The sequence below is a fragment of the Haematobia irritans genome, chromosome 2 (assembly GCF_050003625.1).
Source record: "Haematobia irritans isolate KBUSLIRL chromosome 2, ASM5000362v1, whole genome shotgun sequence".
NCBI classification, from domain to species: domain Eukaryota; kingdom Metazoa; phylum Arthropoda; class Insecta; order Diptera; family Muscidae; genus Haematobia; species Haematobia irritans.
This window is the reverse complement of record NC_134398.1, coordinates 187,209,877-187,229,825: the sequence shown is the minus strand read 5'-3', so window position 1 is coordinate 187,229,825 and position 19,949 is coordinate 187,209,877. Positions and strand designations below refer to the sequence as shown.

The 19,949-nt window shown below is 23.0% G+C and overlaps 1 protein-coding gene across 1 annotated transcript in view; it reads right to left on the bottom strand.

Annotated features, from left to right (window-relative positions):
- The window catches only part of Trpgamma (Transient receptor potential cation channel gamma), a 97,657-nt gene extending 81,861 nt beyond the window's left edge, over window positions 1-15,796 (bottom strand). Inside the window, exon 1 of the mRNA XM_075297044.1 lies at window positions 15,761-15,796. The gene's annotated coding sequence lies outside the window, so the exon portion shown is untranslated. The remainder of the gene's footprint in view (window positions 1-15,760) is intronic.
- Between the last annotated feature and the right edge of the window lie 4,153 nt (window positions 15,797-19,949).

Below are 19,949 nucleotides of genomic sequence, written 5' to 3'. Positions count from 1 at the left end.
TAGAAATAAAATTTTGACAAAATATTCTATAGATATAAAATTTTGACAAAATTTTCCATAGCAATAAAATTTTAACAAAATTTTCTATAGAAATAAAATTTTTATAAAATTTTCTATGGAAATAAAATTTTGACAAAATTTTCTATAGAAATATAAGTTTAACAATATTTTCTATAGAAATGAAATTTTGCAAAAATTTCCTATAAAAATATTTTTTTTTTCAAAATTTTCTATACCAGTATTGTTGTTTTTGATTTCTGCTTAAAACCATGCATTGTCTAAACTACAAGTGTAGCTTAACAAACAGAGGAAAAGTGTTCTTGTCAAATTTATTTGGGCAAAGCCCTATAGACTGCAAGATGGTTGGATGTACAGCTGTTTCGGAATTACCACATTCCTCATCAGCATCCTCTACTTGCAGCAAAACTATCAACCCATTATCAGAATAAATTCTTGTAATTCACTCAACCCAAAGTGAACTACACTTGAACCTTCCGAAAAAAGGTTTGATAGTCGGCTACTGCCTAAACAAATTTGCAAGCATATCTCTTTTCCTTTGACAAACTCAAATCATCGATTTGAATGTAGTTGGCTGGGTTTAATCTTGAGCGCGCTTCCTCTATCTTCATTCTATACCAATAAAATTTTTACATTTTCTATAGAAATAAAATGTTGTCATAATTTTCTATAGAAATATAAGTTTAACAAAATTTTCTATAGAAATAAAATTTTGACAAAATTTTCTGTAGAAATAAAATTTTGACAAAAATTCTATAGAAATAAAATTTTGCAAAAATTTTCTATAGAAATAAAATTTTGACAAAATATTCTATAGAAATAAAATTTTGACAAAAATTCTATAGAAATAAAATTTTGCAAAAATTTTTATAGAAATAAAATTTTGACAAAATTTTCTGTAGAAATAAAATTTTAACATTATATACCTGAAGCGTGCTTCCTCTATCTTCATTCTATACCAACAAAATTTTTACATTTTCTATAGAAATAAAATTTTGACAACATTTTTTATAGAAATAAAATTATGAAAAAATTTTCTATTGAATAAAATTTTGTCATAATTTTCTATAGAAATATAAGTTTAACAAAATTTTCTATAGAAATAAAATTTTGACAAAATTTTCTGCAGAAATAAAATTTTGACAAAAATTCTATAGAAATAAAATTTTGCAAAAATTTTCTATAGAAACAATTTTTTTCAAAATTGTCTATAGAAATAAAATGTTGTCAAATTTTCTGTAGAAATAAAATTTTGTAAAAATGTTCTATAGAAATAAAATTTGTTCAACATTTTCTATAAAAATAAAATATTGTCAATATTTTCCATAGAAATAAAATATTGTAAAAATTTTGTAAACAGTTGCTATAGAAATTAAATTTTGTAAAAATTTTCTATAGAAATAAAATGTTGTAAAAATTTTCTATAGAAATAAATTTTTTACAAAATTTCCTACAGAAATTAAATTTTGACAAAATTTTCCAAAGAAAAAAAATTTTGCAAAATAAGATTTTTTTGTGCATATTAGTTTTTTTAATTTTATTAAATTTTAAAATTTATTGTCCCCTTTTTCTCCCCACCGCTCTGTTTTACATTACTCAAGTACACGTTTACAATTCATGTCATGAATGAATTTCTTTCTATTCATTTAGTTTAGCGTGCACAATTCTCTGTACATCCATACCGACAAGCTATAACAGAATTGTGGATAAACGCGCGAATACATTCACATTCCGTTTATTATCCTTTCAGCATTTATTGATTGACCTCAAAACCCCCATGACAAAATGGAAAGATAAGTATTTAAAGAGACAGAATTGCCAATAAAGAGAGAGGGGGAGGTGTTGACAAGAGGCAATAGCATAAGAACAAAAGGCAGATATCCTAGGATTATAGAATATGTCTGGCATTTACTGGCAAACCAACGACCAGACGAATTAACAATTGAACAGTGGCATGAATATAGTGGCATTCCAAATAGAATGGGGTACACTAAATAATGAAAAGTGGACCAGAAGGGGGAACACGATTTCATAAAGAAACAATTGGAATTAAATGCATTTAATAGAATTGTGAAATCACTTTTTTTCTAAGAATATCTTAATAGATTTAAAAATTATTTTACATCCATTTTATCGAAAAACACTCCTTGAAACTAGTACCTGAGCGGAGTAACTCGATTTTTATACTACAGAACATCTTCATTGCATACTTTCAGGTGCAACCTTTCTTATTAGTTTTCTATCTACGCTGTCTTCTTATTAGTTTTCTATCTTTTATTGCGAAAGACATTTTTGCTTCAATCTGTAGAAACTCTCATTACAACGGTTCAGGTATATAATGTTAAAATTTTATTTCTATAGAAAATGTTGTCAAAACTTTATTTCTATAGAAAATTTTGTCAAATTTTATTTCTATAGAAAATTCGGTCACAATTTTATTACTATAGAAAATTTTCTCAAAATTTTATTTCTATAGAATATTTTGTCAAAATTTTAATTCTATAAAAATTTTTGTCAAATTTTATTTCTATAGAAAATTTTGTCAAAATTTTATTTCTATAGAATATTTTGTAAAAAGTTTATTTCTATAGAAAATTTTATTGCTACAGAAAATTTTGTCAAAATTTTATATATATATAGAAAATTTTGTCAATTTGTTATTTCTGTAGAAAATTATGGCACAAATTTTATTTCTATAGAAAATTTTGTCAAAATTTTATTTCTATAGAAAATTTTGTCAAAATTTTATTTCTATTAATTTTTTTTTATAGAAAATTTTCTCAAGATTTTATTTCTATAGAAAATTTTGTCAAAATTTTATTTCGATAGAAAATTTTGTCAAAATTTTATTTTTATAGAATACTTCATCAAAATTTTATTTCTATAAAAATTTTTGTCAAATTTTATTTCTATAGAAGATTTTGTCAAAATTTTATTTTTATAGAAACTTTTGTCAAAGTTTCATTTCTATAGAAAATGTTGTCAAAACTTTATTTCTATAGAAAATTTTGTCAAATTTTATTTCTATAGAAAATTCGGTCACAATTTTATTACTATAGAAAATTTTCTCAAAATTTTATTTCTATACAATATTTTGTCAAAATTTTAATTCTATAAAAATTTTTGTCAAATTTTATTTCTATAGAAAATTTTGTCAAAATTTTATTTCTATAGAATATTTTGTAAAAAGTTTATTTCTATAGAAAAGTTTGTCAAAATTTTATTGCTACAGAAAATTTTGTCAAAATTTTATATATATATAGAAAATTTTGTCAATTTGTTATTTCTGTAGAAAATTATGGCACAAATTTTATTTCTATAGAAAATTTTGTCAAAATTTTATTTTTGTAGCAAAATTTGCCAAAATATTATTTCTAGAGCAAAATTTGTCATAATTTAATTTCTATAGAGAATTTTGTTAAAATTTTATTTCTATAGCAAATGTTGTCAAAATTTTATTTCTATATAAAATTTTATCGAAATTTTATTTCTGTAAAAATTTTGTCAAAATTTTATATCTATAGAAAATTTTGTCAATTTGTTATTTCTGTAGAAATTTTGTTTATGTAGAAAATTTTTTCAAAATTTTATTTCTATAGAAAAATGTATGAAGAGGTACCTAAACATAACGAATTCTACCAATTTTCCAAATAGTAAGAAATCTACCATATTTGGTATTTCTATAGAAAATTTTTGCAAAATTGTATTTCTATAGAAAATTTTTGCAAAATTTTATTTCTATAAAAAAATTTTTGCAAAATTTTATTTCTATAGAAAATTTTTGCAAAATATTATTTTTATAAAAAAAATTCAAAATATTATTTCTATAGAAAATTTTGTCAAATTTTATTTCTATAGAAAATTCGGTCAAAATTTTATTACTATAGAAAATTTTCTCAAAATTTTATTTCTATAGAAAATTTTGTCAAATTTTATTTCTATAGAAAATTCGGTCAAAATTTTATTTCTATAGAATATTTTGTCAAAATTTTAATTCTATAAAAATTTTTGTCAAATTTTATTTCTATAGAAAATTTTGTCAAAATTTTATTTCTATAGAATATTTTGTAAAAAGTTTATTTCTATAGAAAATTTTGTCAAAATTTTATTGCTACCGAAAATTTTGTCAAAATTTTATATATATAGAAAATTTTGTCAATTTGTTATTTCTGTAGAAAATTATGGCACAAATTTTATTTCTATAGAAAATTTTGTCAAAATTTTATTTTTGTAGCAAAATTTGCCAAAATGTTATTTCTAGAGCAAAATTTGTCATAATTTAATTTCTATAGAGAATTTTGTTAAAATTTTATTTCTACAGCAAATGCTGTCAAAATTTTATTTCTATATAAAATTTCATCGAAATTTTATTTCTGTAAAAATTTTGTCAAAATTTTATATCTATAGAAAATTTTGTCAATTTGTTATTTCTGTAGAAATTTTGTTTATGTAGAAAATTTTTTCAAAATTTTATTTCTATAGAAAAATGTATGAAGAGGTACCTAAACATAACGAATTCTACCAATTTTCCAAATAGTAAGAAATCTACCATATTTGGTATTTCTATAGAAAATTTTTGCAAAATTGTATTTCTATAGAAAATTTTTGCAAAATTTTATTTCTATAAAAAATTTTTGCAAACTTTTATTTCTATAGAAAATTTTTGCAAAATTTTATTTTTATAAAAAAAATTCAAAATTTTATTTCTATAGAAAATTTTGTCAAATTTTATTTCTATAGAAAATTCGGTCAAAATGTTATTACTATAGAAAATTTTCTCAAAATTATATTTCTATAGAAAATTTTGTCAAATTTTATTTCTATAGAAAATTCGGTCAAAATTTTATTTCTGTAGAAAATGTTGTCAAAATTTTATTTCTGTAGGATATTTTGTAAAAAGTTTATTTCTATAGAAAATTTTTTCAATTTGTTATTTCTGTAAAAAATTATGTCACAATTTTGTTTGTGTAGAAAATTTTGTCAAAATTTTATTTCTGTAGAAAAATGTATACCTCTTAGTTAAAGAGGTACCTAAACATAAAGAATTCTACCAATCTGCCAAATAGTAAGAAATCTACCATATTTGCTAGAATTCTACCAACTATGGCGCTTAGCTTGTGTTGATCTCTGTTAATAGCAGAACATCATAAACCACGGACGAAAGCTGGCCACATATATTACTTTGGAATCGCGTTAGCTCACTTTGGACTCTGACTATAGAAGAAAATAATAAACCCCAACCAAAGACCATCCTCCCTTATCGTTGTAAGTTCGCGTTAGCCCACTTTGGATCTTTGAAAGGGGCTCATATTCATAGAGCCCACAACCGATTACCAGATTTAACTTCTTGGGGGTCCTGCAGATTTATATTTCACACGATTCGTCTAAAATTCGGTACGTGATGTCGATGTCGTTGCTAAAAGGTAAATATCTTTTAGCAACCACATACATATTAGTCAACATCGATCCAAAATTAGATATAGCACCCATATAGATCGCAGATTAGCAGTTTTGTCTTCTTAGGTGCCCTGAAGGTTTAGCTTTCATCGGTTCTGCTTGAAATTCCATAAGAGATTGTACAAAAAATTTTGATATATATAAAAAAATTACACTGATTCCGTTTGAGGGCGTGTTTTAATTCCGATATAATTTTATGTATACTTTTTTATACCTCCCCACTGTACTCTGTTGGGCAAGATGAAGTCAAAGGCGAATGAAAATACTTTTCATCCACATGAATGAGAGCCTACTTTGTCAAGATTCTTCAGTATTTGAATTGAAAACAAGTACTACTTGACATACATAGTTACGGAAAATGATCAAATAAAACTTTTCCTACTATTAAATTCAAATTTCAATTTAAGAGAATAAAATAAAATAAAATTTTTGAAACAAATCTACTTTACTACAAGTAGTTACAAAATGGGGATAAAGGGAAAATGTAAAGAAAAAATTTATCGGAAAAGACTAGTTCTATAGAAAATTTTTGCAAAATTGTATTACTAAAGAAAATTTTGTCAAAACTTAATTTCTATAAAAAAATTTGTCAAAATTTTATTTCTATAAAAAATTTTGTCAAAATTTTATTTCAAGAGAAAATTTTGTCAAAAATTTATTTCAAGAGAAAATTTTGACAAAATTTTATTTTTATAGAAAATTTTATTTCTACAGATATTTTGTCAAAGTTTTATTTCAAGAAACAATTTTGAAAAAAAAAATATTTTTATAGAAAATTTTATTTCTAAAGAAAATTTTGTCAAAATTTTATTTCTATAGAAAATTTTGTCAGAATTTTATTTCTATAGAAAAATTTATCAAAATTTTTTTTCAAGAGAAAATTTTGATAAAAATTTATTTTTATAGAAAATTTTGTCAAAATTTTATTTCTATAGAAGACTTTATCACACTTTTATTTTTATAGAAAATTTTTTTAAAATTTGAATTTTATAGAAAATTTTGTCAAACTTTTATTTATTTATTACTTTATCACACTTTTATTTTTATAGAAAATTTTGTCAAAATTTTATTTCTATAAAAAATTTTGTCAAAATTTTATTCCTATGGAAAATTTTGTCAAAATTATATTTCAGAGAAAATTTTGACAAAATTTTATTTTTATAGAAAATTTTGTCAAAATTTTATTTCTATAGAAGATTTTATCAACATTTTATTTTTATAGAAAATTTTGTTAAAATTTTATTTATTTATTTATTTATTTATCTATTTATTACAATTTTAAAAACTATAAAAAACATTAAAGCACTAGCTACAAAGGCTATCGGCTTAATTAAAATTTTATTTTTATAGAAAAGTTTGTCAAAATTTTATTTCTATATAAATTTTATTTCTATAGAAAATTTTGTCAAAATTTTATTTCTATAAAAAATTTTGTCCAAATTTTATTTCTACAGAAAAATTTGTCAAACTTTTATTTCAGGAGAAAATTTTGAAAAAATTTTATTTCTATAGATATTTTGTCAAAGTTTTATTTCAAGAGACAATTTTGACAAAATTTTATTTTTATAGAAAATTTTATTTCTAAAGAAAATTTTGTCAAAATTTTATTTCTATAGAAAATTTTGTCAAACTTTTATTTCTATAGAAGATTTTATCAAAATTTTATTTTTATAGAAACTTTTGTTAAAATTTTATTTTTATAGAAAAGTTTGTCAAAATTTTATTTCTATAGAAAAGTTTGTCAAAATTTCATTTCTATAGAAAATTTTGTCAAAATTTCATTTCTACAGAAAAATTTGTCAAAATTTTATTTCAAGAGAAAATTTTGTCAAAATTTTATTCCAAGAGAAAATTTTGACAAAATATTAATTTTATAGAAAATTTTATTTTTATAGATATTTTGTCAAAGTTTTATTTCAAGAGACAATTTTGACAAAATTTTATTTTTATAGAAAATTTTATTTCTAAAGAAAATTTTGTCAAAATTTTATTTCTATAGAAAATTTTTTCAAAATTTTATTTCTATAGAAAAAATTGTCAAAATTTTATTTCAAGAGAAAATTTTGACAAAATTTTATTTTTATAGAAAATGTTGTTAAAATTTTATTTCTATAGAAAATTTTTTCAAAATTTTATTTCGATAGAAAATTTTGTCAAAAAATTTGTTAAAATTTTATTTCTATAGAAAATTTTATCGAAATTTTATTTCTATAGAAAATGTTGTCAAAGTTTTAGAGGAAATTTGTTAAGTAGCTCTTAGTTGGGGAGGAATTTTGTCAAAATTATATTTCTGTAGAAAATTTTGTAAAAATTTTATTCCTATGGAAAATTTTGTCAAAATTATATTTCTATAGAAAATTTTGTCAAAATTTTATTTCTATACAAAATTTTGACAAAATTTTATTTCTATAGAAATTTCATCAAAATTTTATAAAACATTTTGACAACATTTTATTTTGTCAAATTTTTATTTCTAAAGAATATTTTTTCAAAATTTTATTTTTTTTTAGAAAATTTTTCAAAATTTAATTTCTATAGAAATTTTTTCAAAAGTTTATTTCTAGAAGAAATTTGTGAACTACCTCTTAGTTGAGGAGGATTTTTGTCCAAATTTTATTTCTATAGAATATTTTGTCAAAATTTTATTCCTATGGAAAATTTTGTCAAAATTTTATTTTTATAGAAAAATTTATTTCAAAATTATATTTATTATATTTATTTCAAAATTTCATTTCTATAGAAAATTTTTTCAAAATTTGATTTCTCATGAAAATTGTATGAAAATTTTATTTCTATAGAAAATATCAACATTTTATTTTTATAGAAAACGTTGTCGAAGTTTTATTTCTAGAGGAAATTTGTGATGTACCACTTTGTTGGGGAGGAAGTTTGTCAAAATTTTAGAGGAAATTTTATCAAAATTTTATTTCTATGGAAATTGTTGTCACCATTTTATTTTTATAGAAAATATTTTCAAAATTTTATTTCTAGAGGAATAGTACCTCTGAAGTACCCAGCAAAAAAAACGTCGCCAAAAAAGTAGTGAAAATGTTTTTTTTTGTTTTGGATCCGGAAGTGGCAGAAGCAATGATTTTAACATGGGCTTGTCATAGGACGGATGTCCACCATTTCAACAGCCGTTGCACTGAATTTGCATCACTTCTTAAGGTGTGATGCGAATGCAGTGATTTGGATGTGAATAAAGAAATTTTGTGATATTTTGACGAATAATCAATTTTTAATTTTTTTTATGATTTTTACGGCCATTTTCATGTAGCTCCGTTAGGCTTTAACTGCCAGTTAACAGAAAGTAAATTGCAAATATCTTCTCTCCGGTTAACTTTAACTGAAAAATTTTCGTCAGTTAAGTTCCTAAATGGCCTATGGAATATAAAGGCAAGATGACAGCTTCGTCCATAATACGATTTAAAAGTTGGTTAGTTAACGGAACACTAACGGAGCTTTATGAAAATGGGGGTTAATGTATTATAACGCTTGCCTGGAACGTTTGACATCAAATATTTTCAAAAATTCGCAATTTTTCTCGGAAGGATTTAGCATTTTTTTTTTTGGCAAAATTTAAATAATTTGCATTATTTTATTGAAACAATAAAATTTTAAATTTCCCATTAAAAAATTGACTCAAATTAACTTCCTGTACAGTTAAAATAAAGAATATCTTTGGGAGGACATTTTTGGAAGTGCTTTTAAAGTTGTGCCTTAAGAAGAACTTCCAAATTTGTTTGCTGGGTACCTCTAAGTTGGGAAGGAATATTTTCCAAATTCTACCAAAACATCAAGATTTCTACCAATCTACGAAATTTTAAATAATCTATAATTTTTGATAGAATTCTACGTACTGTGGTAACCGTGGTGCTAATCCAATATAAATGACAATAAAAACTTTCGGGACCCGAAAATACGCCTTTTCAGAAATTAGCAGGCGTGTAGAATTTTCCAAAATGCAAAACACCATTTGAAGTTTTCATTCGAAAAATTTACCCGCTGGCCGAAAATAGGACCAATCGGACCACTTGAACTAAAGTAGATTTAAGACAAAATTTTATACAAAAATAAATAAAACAAAATTGTATATAAAAAATAAAAATAAAAAACAATTATTATAAAATATATATATATTTGTGAATTTAAATACACTACAACTACCACTTAATTATAATAGGAAAGGGGAGTATCGCTCAAGTTTACTTGTCACACGGGACTCATCGTTAATTGGGTTATAGAGAACCTTCTCTCTCACTTTTTTATCAGGGGGTAATTGAATCCCCCGTGGAATATACATACCTACAACATTTGATACTGTTTTTTTCCATTCATTTTGATTTTAATAAATTCCAAGAAAAAACTAATGATATAGTATTCCCTAGCCTATAGCCTATATAGTGATAATTCAATTATTCATATCCATTATTCTAGACAAATTGGTATCGAAAGAAAAACGCAAGAAAATTAAACCGGAAAGATGAAAACCAATAAAAAAAGTCCCATAATCCTTAACGAAAATTCCTCTTTATTGATAGTGGATTATAATTTGCAATTTATCAGCACCCTCCCACCTACCATCTATACACATGCTTACTAATCACCCATAGCCACCACTAGCTGTTGTAATAAATTCCTAAGAGTGAAGCCACAGCCAGACCCCTTTATTAATTTGCCAAAAATTCTGTTTATTTTATTATGCCAAACTATTGATATTTCTACTTTACCCTTCTATGTGTCCCCTGGAATATGTAAAAGTTCGTGTGCCACTTGTTTTGGTTTCTTCTGGGAATTTTCTGTTTTTTCTTTAATGAATCAAAAGAGGTTGTGTTTTTTTATATGGCAAACAAAATGTTTATAAACAAATAAAAAATATGTCGAAAAATTATTATTTAAAGAATTTATATATTGTATGTGTGAAAAATATTTATAAAATCTTAAATAAATCTTAAAATGGAAAATTCATGGAAATAATTTGGGAGAAAGTGAAGGTCTCTATATAGTCATATGGCTTAATATAAAAATGCGTAACTCGGTTAATTGTTAATTTACAGAAAAATACAAAAAAAAAATGGGTACGCAAATTATAAATGCTGGATTGACAATAGATGGCGTACTTCAGGATATAGGCACCAGACAATATTGAAACTATATTTATCCACCTTACATATAAAAGGTCATGAATTCAATCCCAGTTTCGACCAAAAACCAAATTTTTCTCAACGATGGATGATTATTCACCCTCAGTAATGCTAGTGACATTTCTAAGTGTTTCAAAGCTTCTCTAAGTGATTTCACAGACACTTGTCGTTGAGATTAACATAGAATCGAGCAGCACGCATTAATAAGAGAAACGTTCACCACTTCTGGTATCGCAATGGTCTAAGTGAGTCTGAAATATCATTTTTCGGAAATTTGTTACTCACGGACCATATTTAGATGGTTAATCAAGCACACTCATTATAGTGCACACGACTGAGTCACACGGGTGAGTCGTATAGCCCAGACATTGTTCTTTCTGATTGCCACTTATTCCGATCGATAACTTATGTCTTGCCTGATCTGCATTTTCGTTCTTATGAGGTAGCCAAAAATTTGGTCTATTCACACAAAAAATTTTTTTTCTGATTCAATCACGAAATTAATTGGTCCAATTAATTTTTTAATTGAAATGTCTTCAATCACGCAAATGATAGTATCAATCAAATTTTTAATTGGGCATAGAAAAAAATCTTGATTAAAAAATTAATTGATTTCATTACCAAATTTCAATTAATTTTTTAATTGATTCAATTAAAAATTTAATTGATGTTGATTGCAAAACTGAATTAATTTATTAATTAAAAAAGGTAAATATTTTCAATTACCTTTTGAATTGGCTTAGAATTTTTATTTGGATTAACAATTGATTGTTTGAAAAAAAAAATTAATTAAAAATTTTAAAAAATGTTAATCACTTTTTTAGTTGACTTAGTAGAATTTGATTAAAAGTTTATTGTATCAATTAACTTTTTAATTCAAAATTTTAAAATTTTCAATCATTGACTTAATTAACTTAATGTTTCTATCTTGATTAAATAGTTAATTGTACCAATTAATTTATTAATTGAAAAAAATTTCAACTTCAATTAACTTTTTAATTGGAAATATTTTGGTGATATTTTTTTCTGTGTTCCATCTCTTGCCGCAGTTAGAAGAATTCTTCTAAAAATTGTAGATTTTTTACTATTTGTTAGGTTGGTAGAATTCATGATGTTTTGGTAGATTTTGCAAAATCTTCCTCTCCAAGTAGGAGGTACTTCAATTTTCTATACAGTCGAACTTCCCTATAATGAATATTGAAATAAAATTTTTACAAAATTTTCTATAGAAATAAACTTTTGAAAAAATTTTCTATAGAAACAAAATTTTGATAAAATTTTCTATAGAAATAAAATATTGACAAAATAAAATTTTAACAAAATTTTCTATAGAAATAAAATTTTTACAAAATTTTCTATACGAATAAATGTTGATAAAATTTTCTATTGAAATAAAATTTTGACAAAATTTTCTATAGAAATAAAATTTTGACAAAATTTTCTATAGCAATAAAATTTTGACAAAACTTTCTATAGCAATAAAATTTTGACAAAATTTTCTATAGCAATAAAATTTTGACACAATAGTCATTAGAAATAAAATTTTTACAAAATTGTCTATAGAAACAAAATTTATACAAAATTTTCTATAGAAAAAAAATTTGACACAATTTTCTATAGCAATAAAATTTTCAAAAATTGTTTCTATAGGAATAAAATTTTGACAAAATTGTCTATAGCAATACAATTTTCAAAAATGTTTTCTATAGGAACAAAAATTTTGACAAAATTGTCTATAGAAATAAAATGTTGACAAAATTTTCTATAGAAATAAACTATTGACAAAATAAAATTTTAACAAAATTTTCCACTGAGATGAAATTTTGACAAAATTTTCTATAGCAATAAAATTTTGACACAATAGTCATTAGAAATAAAATTTTGACAAAATTGTCTAAAAAAAATTTAACAACATTTTCTATAGAAAACAAATTTTGACAAAATTTTCTATAGAAAAAAATGTTGACAAAATTTTCTATAGCAATACAATTTTCAAAAACTTTTTCTATAGGAATAATATTTTGACAAAATAGTCTATAGAAATAAAATTTTGACAAAATTGTCTATAGAATTAAAATTTTGAAAAAATTTTCTATAGAAAAAAAATGTTACTCTGTTGGTTAAGCTACACTTGTAGTTTAGTCAATGCATGGTTTTAAGCTGAAATAAAAAAACAACAATAACAGCAACAATGACAAAAAAATTGACAAAATTTTCTATAGCAATAAAATTTTGAAAAAAATTCTATAGAAATAAAATTTTGAAAAAATATTTTTTTTATTGTTGGTTTGTATTTCACTCAAACCAACAATAAAAAGCACAACGAATGAAGTAAGAGGAAGCACGCTCAAAATAAACCCAGCCAACTGCACTCAAATCGATGATTTGACAGTGGCAGAGGAAAAGAGATATGTTTGTACAAATTTATTTCGGCAAAGGCCGGCTATCATAAACCTTTTTTCGGAAGGTTCAAGTGTGGTTCAATTTGGGTTTAGTGAACTGCCGGAATTCACACTGATAATTGGTTGATCGTTTTGCTGCAAGTAGAGGATGCTGATGAGGAATGTGATAATTCTGAAACGTGCGTCCATCCAACCATCTTGCAGTCTATAGAGCTTTGCCCAAATAAATTTGACAAACATTCTTTTCCTCTGTTGGTTAAGCTACACTTGTAGTTTAGTCAATGCATGGTTTTAAGCTGAAATCAAAAACAACAAAATGATTGAAGAATAAACTAACAATAACAAAACAAAACAAAATAAAATTTTGACAAAATTTTCTATAGAATTAAAATTGTGCCAAAACTTTCTATAGAAATAAAATTTTGACAAAATTTTCTATAGGAATACAATTTTGACAAAATTTTCTATAGAAATAAAATTTTGACAAAATTTTCTATAGAAATAAAATATTGACAAAATTTTCTATAGAAATAAAATTTTTACAAAATTTTCTATAGAATTAAAATTGTGCCAAAACTTTCAATAGAAATAAAATTTTGCCAAAATTTTCTATAGAAATAAAATTTTAACAAAATTTTCTATAGAAATAAAAGTTTGGCAAAATTTTCTATAGAAATAAAATTTTGACCAAATTTTCTATAGAAATAAAATTTTGACCAAATTTTCTATAGAAATAAAATTTTAACAAAATTTTCTATAAAAATAAAATTTTAACAAAATTTTCTATAGAAATAAAATTTGGCAAAATATTCTACAGAAATAAAATTTTTACAAAATTATCTATATGAATAAATGTTGATAAAATTCTCTATAGAAATAAAATTTTGGCAAAATTTTCTATAAAAATAAAATTTTAACAAAATTTTCTATAGAAATAAAATATTGACAAAATTTTCTATAGAACTAAAATTTTCACAAAATTTTCTATTGAAATAAGATTTTGAAAAATTTTCTATTGAAAAAAAATTTTGACAAAATTTTCTATAGAAATAAAATATTGACAAAATTTTCTATAGAAATAAAACTTTTACAAAATTTTCTATAGAATTGAAATTGTGAAAAAACTTTCAATAGAAATAAAATTTTGCCAAAATTTTCTATAGAAATAAAATTTTAACAAAATTTTCTATAGAAATAAAAGTTTGGCAAAATTTTCTATAGAAATAAAATTTTGACCAAATTTTCTATAGAAATAAAATTTTAACAAAATTTTCTATAGAAATAAAATTTTAACAAAATTTTCTATAGAAATAAAATTTGGCAAAATATTCTACAGAAATAAAATTTTTACAAAACTATCTATATGAATAAATGTTGATAAAATTCTCTATAGAAATAAAATTTTGGCAAAATTTTCTATAAAAATAAAATTTTAACAAAATTTTCTATAGAAATAAAATATTGACAAAATTGTCTATAGAAATAAAATTTTCACAAAATTTTCTATTGAAATAAGATTTTGAAAAATTTTCTATTGAAAAAAAATTTTGACAAAATTTTCTATAGAAATAAAATATTGACAAAATTTTCTATAGAAATAAAACTTTTACAAAATTTTCTATAGAATTGAAATTGTGCCAAAACTTTCAATAGAAATAAAATTTTGCCAAAATTTTCTATAGAAATAAAATTTTAACAAAATTTTCTATAGAAATAAAAGTTTGGCAAAATTTTCTATAGAAATAAAATTTTGACCAAATTTTCTATAGAAATAAAATTTTAACAAAATTTTCTATAGAAATAAAATTTTAACAAAATTTTCTATAGAAATAAAATTTTAACAAAATTTTCTATAGAAATAAAATTTGGCAAAATATTCTACAGAAATAAAATTTTAACAAAATTTTTTATAGAAATAAAATATTGGCAAAATAAAATTTTTGACAAAATTTTCTATAGAAATAAAATTTTCACAAAATCTTCTATTGAAATAAAATTTTGACAAAATTTTCTATTGAAAAAAAATTTGACAAAATTTTCTATTGAAATAAAATTTTGACAAAATTTTCTATAAAAATAAAATTTTGACAAAATTGAATAATGAAATAGAATTTTTAAATGCGATTTTTTTTTTAATTTGGTAGATTTTTAGTAAAATTTTCTTAAGATTTTGGTAGATTATTTTTGGCAAGAGTGGCAATCGTAGTCTATTCGCGGATTGATTCAAAAGATGAGTGGCGATTTCGTCGCGGCAGCCGTATGCTTCCAAAAATATGGGGAAAGTATTGGCTAGTGATGGAAAAATACGCATCTTTCGGATTCAATACCAAAATCACAAAATGCACATATGGGGTATGTGCAAAGAAATAAATTAGTATTACTTGGTAATTATTATGACTTAATGAAAATATTGGTAGAAATAATCAATCTTTGTAGAATTATAACAATTTATAATTTTTTATCTTTTTTGTTGTTTTGCAAAAATCTAAAGATTTTCTTTGATAACACAAACAAATTTGAAAATTATTTATTTTCTTCTATCAAAATACAAAAAAAAACAAAAATGTATGATTTCTCCCCCCGTCAAATATAATGCAACGATGCTAATGAACCTTAACAAGCGATCTGTGGGATGAAGGAATAAATCAAAAATTTTGTATACAAAATATTTTCATGCCAATATGAAAATCAAAAATTTTTTTTATAAAATAAATATTTTATGTTATATTCCATACATACCGCCTTCTTCGTTGGCTTTCACATCGCTCCATTTCGACAACTGTAAAGAAAAAAATTCACACAGAATAAACATTAATTCATTATAATCAGGAGATCGTAGGCTTTTGTGAATCAGTAATCAATGAATGATGTATGATTATATGGATATCAAAAATATTGATAAATGAAAATCAAAACGTGTTGCTTTTTGTTTAGAAAAGAGACGGTGTGTCGTTTTTTTTGCAGGATGTATATTGACCATGAAATATGCTATGATCTTGGCCGCTTTCATTGTTAGGAAGAGAATATTCTTTGATATATTTCATCTCTTATTATATTCTTGAATAAAAGTAATTGAATAATAATTTTAAATATGAACTGCAATGACGGTTGCCACAGTTGGTAGAATTCTACCAAAAATGGTAGATTTTCTACTGTTTGGTAGATTGGTAGAAATTTTCTATAGAAATAAAATTTTCACAAAATATTCGATAAATAAAATTTTTACAACATTTTCTATAGAAATAAAATTTTGACCGAATTGTCTATAGAAATAAAATGTTGACAACATTTTCTATAGAAAAAAATCTTCAGAAAATTTATTGAAATAAAATTATGAGAAATTTTTTCTGTTGAAACTAAATTTTGACAAAATTTTCTGTAGAAATAAAATTTTTACAAAATTTTCTATAGAAATAAAATTTTAACTAAATTTTCTATAGAAATAAAATTTTGACTAAATTTTCTATAGAAATAAAATTTTGACAAAATTTTCTCCAGAAATAATTTTTTTACAAAATTTTGAGAAAATTTTCGATAGGAATAAAATTTTCTATAGAAATAAAATTTTGAGAAAATTTTCGATAGGAATAACATTTTGACAAAATATTCTATTGAAATAAAATTTTCTATAGAAATAAAATTTTCTATAGAAATAAAATTTTGAGAAAATTTTCTATAGATATAAAATTTTGAGAAAATTTTCTATAAAAATAAAAATTTGAAAATTTTTTCTATAGAAACAAAATTATGACAAAATTTCCTATGGAAATTTCTAGAAAAAAAAATTTTACAAAATTGTTTATAGAAATAAAATTTTGACAAAATATTCTATTGAAATAAAATTTTCTATAGAAATAAAATTTTGAGAAAATTTTCTATAGAAATAAAATTTTGAGAAAATTTTCTATAGATATAAAATTTTGATAAAATTTTCTATAGAAATAAAAATTTGAAAAATTTTTCAATAGAATTTTCTCTAGAAATAAAATTTTGACAAAATTTTCTTTAGATATAAAATCTTGACAAAAATTTCTATAGAAATAAAATTTTGACAAAATTTTCTCTAGCAATAAAGTTTTGACAAAATTTTCTATGGAAATAAAATTTGGACAAAATTTTCTATATAAATAAAATTTTGAAAAAAATTTTTTATAGCAATAAAATTTTGACAAAATATTCTATAGAAATAATTTTTTTATTTGTAGCAATATCCAAAAGATAAAATCTCATCCAAACATTGTAGTTATAGTACGAAATGAGGACTAATAAAGACGAATTGAAAAAAATTAAAAAAATTTGCAATAAATAAAATTTTGACCAAATTTTCTCTAGAAATAAAGTTTTGAGTAAATTTTCTATAGAAATAAACCCAGCCAACTGCACTCACATCGATGATGTGACGGTGGCAAAGGAAAAGAGAAATGTTTGTACAAAGATTTATTTAGCCAACGGCCAAGTGTGTTTCACCATGGGTTTGGTGAACTGCCTGAATTTATTCTGATAATTGGTTGATAGTTTTGCTGCAAGTAGAGGATGGTGATAAGGAATGTGGTAATTCCGAAACGTGCGTCCATCCAACCATCTTGCAGTCTATAGGGCTTTGCCCAAATAAATTTGTCAAACGTTCGTTTCCGCTGTTGGTTAAGCTACTCTTGTAGTTTAGTCAACGCAATGGTTTTAAAGCTGAGATCAAAACAATAAATATGATTGAAAAACAAACCAACAATAAAAAACAAAAACGAAATAATATTATTACAAAATTTCCTATGGAAATAAAATTTTACAAAATTTTCTATAGAAAAGAAATTTTGAAAAATTTTTCTATAGAAATAAAATTTTGAGAAAATTTTCTATAAAAATAAAATTTTGCAAAATAAGATCTTTTTTTTTTTTGTTTGGTAGGTTTTTGGTAAGATGTTCTCAAAATTTTGGTTCGAGTGGCAACCATGACTGCAATAATGTTCTTGAAATTAAAGAATAAATTAAATTTGTATTACGAAATATATTTTCATAAACTTTATGATTAAAATTTTCTGTTGAAAATTAAATTGCCATCATAAATTGCAATTTTAATTTTTGGCAATACAAGGTCAATTGAAAAGAGATAGATGACTCCAACTGCTTTTTGACTATTTAATTTTGGTTAATAATTTGAGTATTTGGATATAGCTTCCTTCAACCAATTATCGTCTTTTATTTTTCATAATACTAACAAAAATATTCACCAGCAAGATAATGCATGCCACGAATCCATTTATTCCTTTTATATGTTACCCCATGCTGACATAGAATTTAGTACTGGATTATCTATGTATTACCCTTCTGCATTGCATTTCCCTTGTTGCAAAATTTTCCTCTATGTTTTGCCCCCATTTCTTTGCTGCTTATAACCCTGCTTTCATGCATGAAGTTATTATTTCAAATATTGTCTTTGGCCTCCTATAGTTTTTCCGCATTTACTGTAAGACATGAAAAGAATATTGAAACAAAACAGCTGAAACAAAGGATTTTTTTTAATCCAAAACCCAATTATAGCTGACATAAAAAATTGTGTGTTTGGCAATCAATGTTTTAGAACATTCTTTGTTTTTCTTTGCATGTAAAGCCACCACATAGCTTTTGGCTGAAGTTACATTATATAGTAGATAGGGACAGTAGGAATCTGGTATCGTGCAGACGTTATATATAGAGGCGATGTCAAAGGGTCTTGTCATTAAAGATTGAAACACATCGTTTAGGTTGCAATGATTTTTCACCCATCCAAACTATATGACCAAAACAAGTAAGCTAAGTCTAAAGATGGGCGGGGCCGAATAAATTACACCATCGCCTTCAAATTTGTTGGGACCTACATGTAATAGATTTATAATCCCATTTGTTAAAATGTGATCAAAATTTGTTATACTAAAATAGTTTTTAAGAAATGCGTAGATTATCACATACGGCTTTATCCGAGTTGACTTCAAGTGAAGCCAACACTTACGAGTGAAAAAATTATATATCAGAATAGATCGGTGAATTCTATTGCCATATATGTACACATCGAGCATTGGATGTAGATGGTAGTTTTATTAAAATATGTTAAATTGACTAATAACCTGGGACGAAGTTATTAAAAAAGTGTGTGAGACATATAAATCGAAACGTATTTTTATGTAAATTCATAAAAATGCATTTATGATTTATCGAACATATATGTGGGATCTCTATCTAAATCTGAACCGATTTCATGCATTCACCGATTGGTATACATTCACGGAAAAAAATAATTTCTCTTCCATCGAGAAATTAATTAACTATTAAAATTTCTTCAATCAATAACTAACATTTTCTACAGAAATAAAATTTTGAAAAATTTTTCTAAAGAAATAAAATTTTGACAAATTTTTCTATAGAAAGAAAATTTTGACAAAATTTTCTACAGAAATACAATTTTGACAAAATTTTCAATAGAAATAAAAGCTTGAGATGATTTTCTATAAAAATAAAATTTTAAGAAAATTTTATGTAGAAATAAAACTTTGACAAAATTTTCTAAAGAAATAAAATGTTCACAATATTGTCTATAAAAATAAATTTTTGAAAAAATTTTTAAAGAAATAAAATTTGGATAAAATTTTCTATAGAAATAAAATTTTGACAAAATTTTCTATAGAAATAAAATTTTGACAAAATTTTCTATAGAAATAAAATTTTGACAAAATTTTCTATAGAAATAAAATTTTGACAAAAAATTTTTATAGAAATAAAATTTTGACAAATTTTTCTATAGAAAAAAAATTTTGACAATATTTTCTATAGTAATAAAATTTTGACAAAATTTTCTATGGAAATAAAATTTTAACAAAATTTTTTATAGAAATACAATTTTGACAAAATTTTCTATAGAAATAAAATTTTTCCATTTGTTTTGTTTTGTTATTGTTGG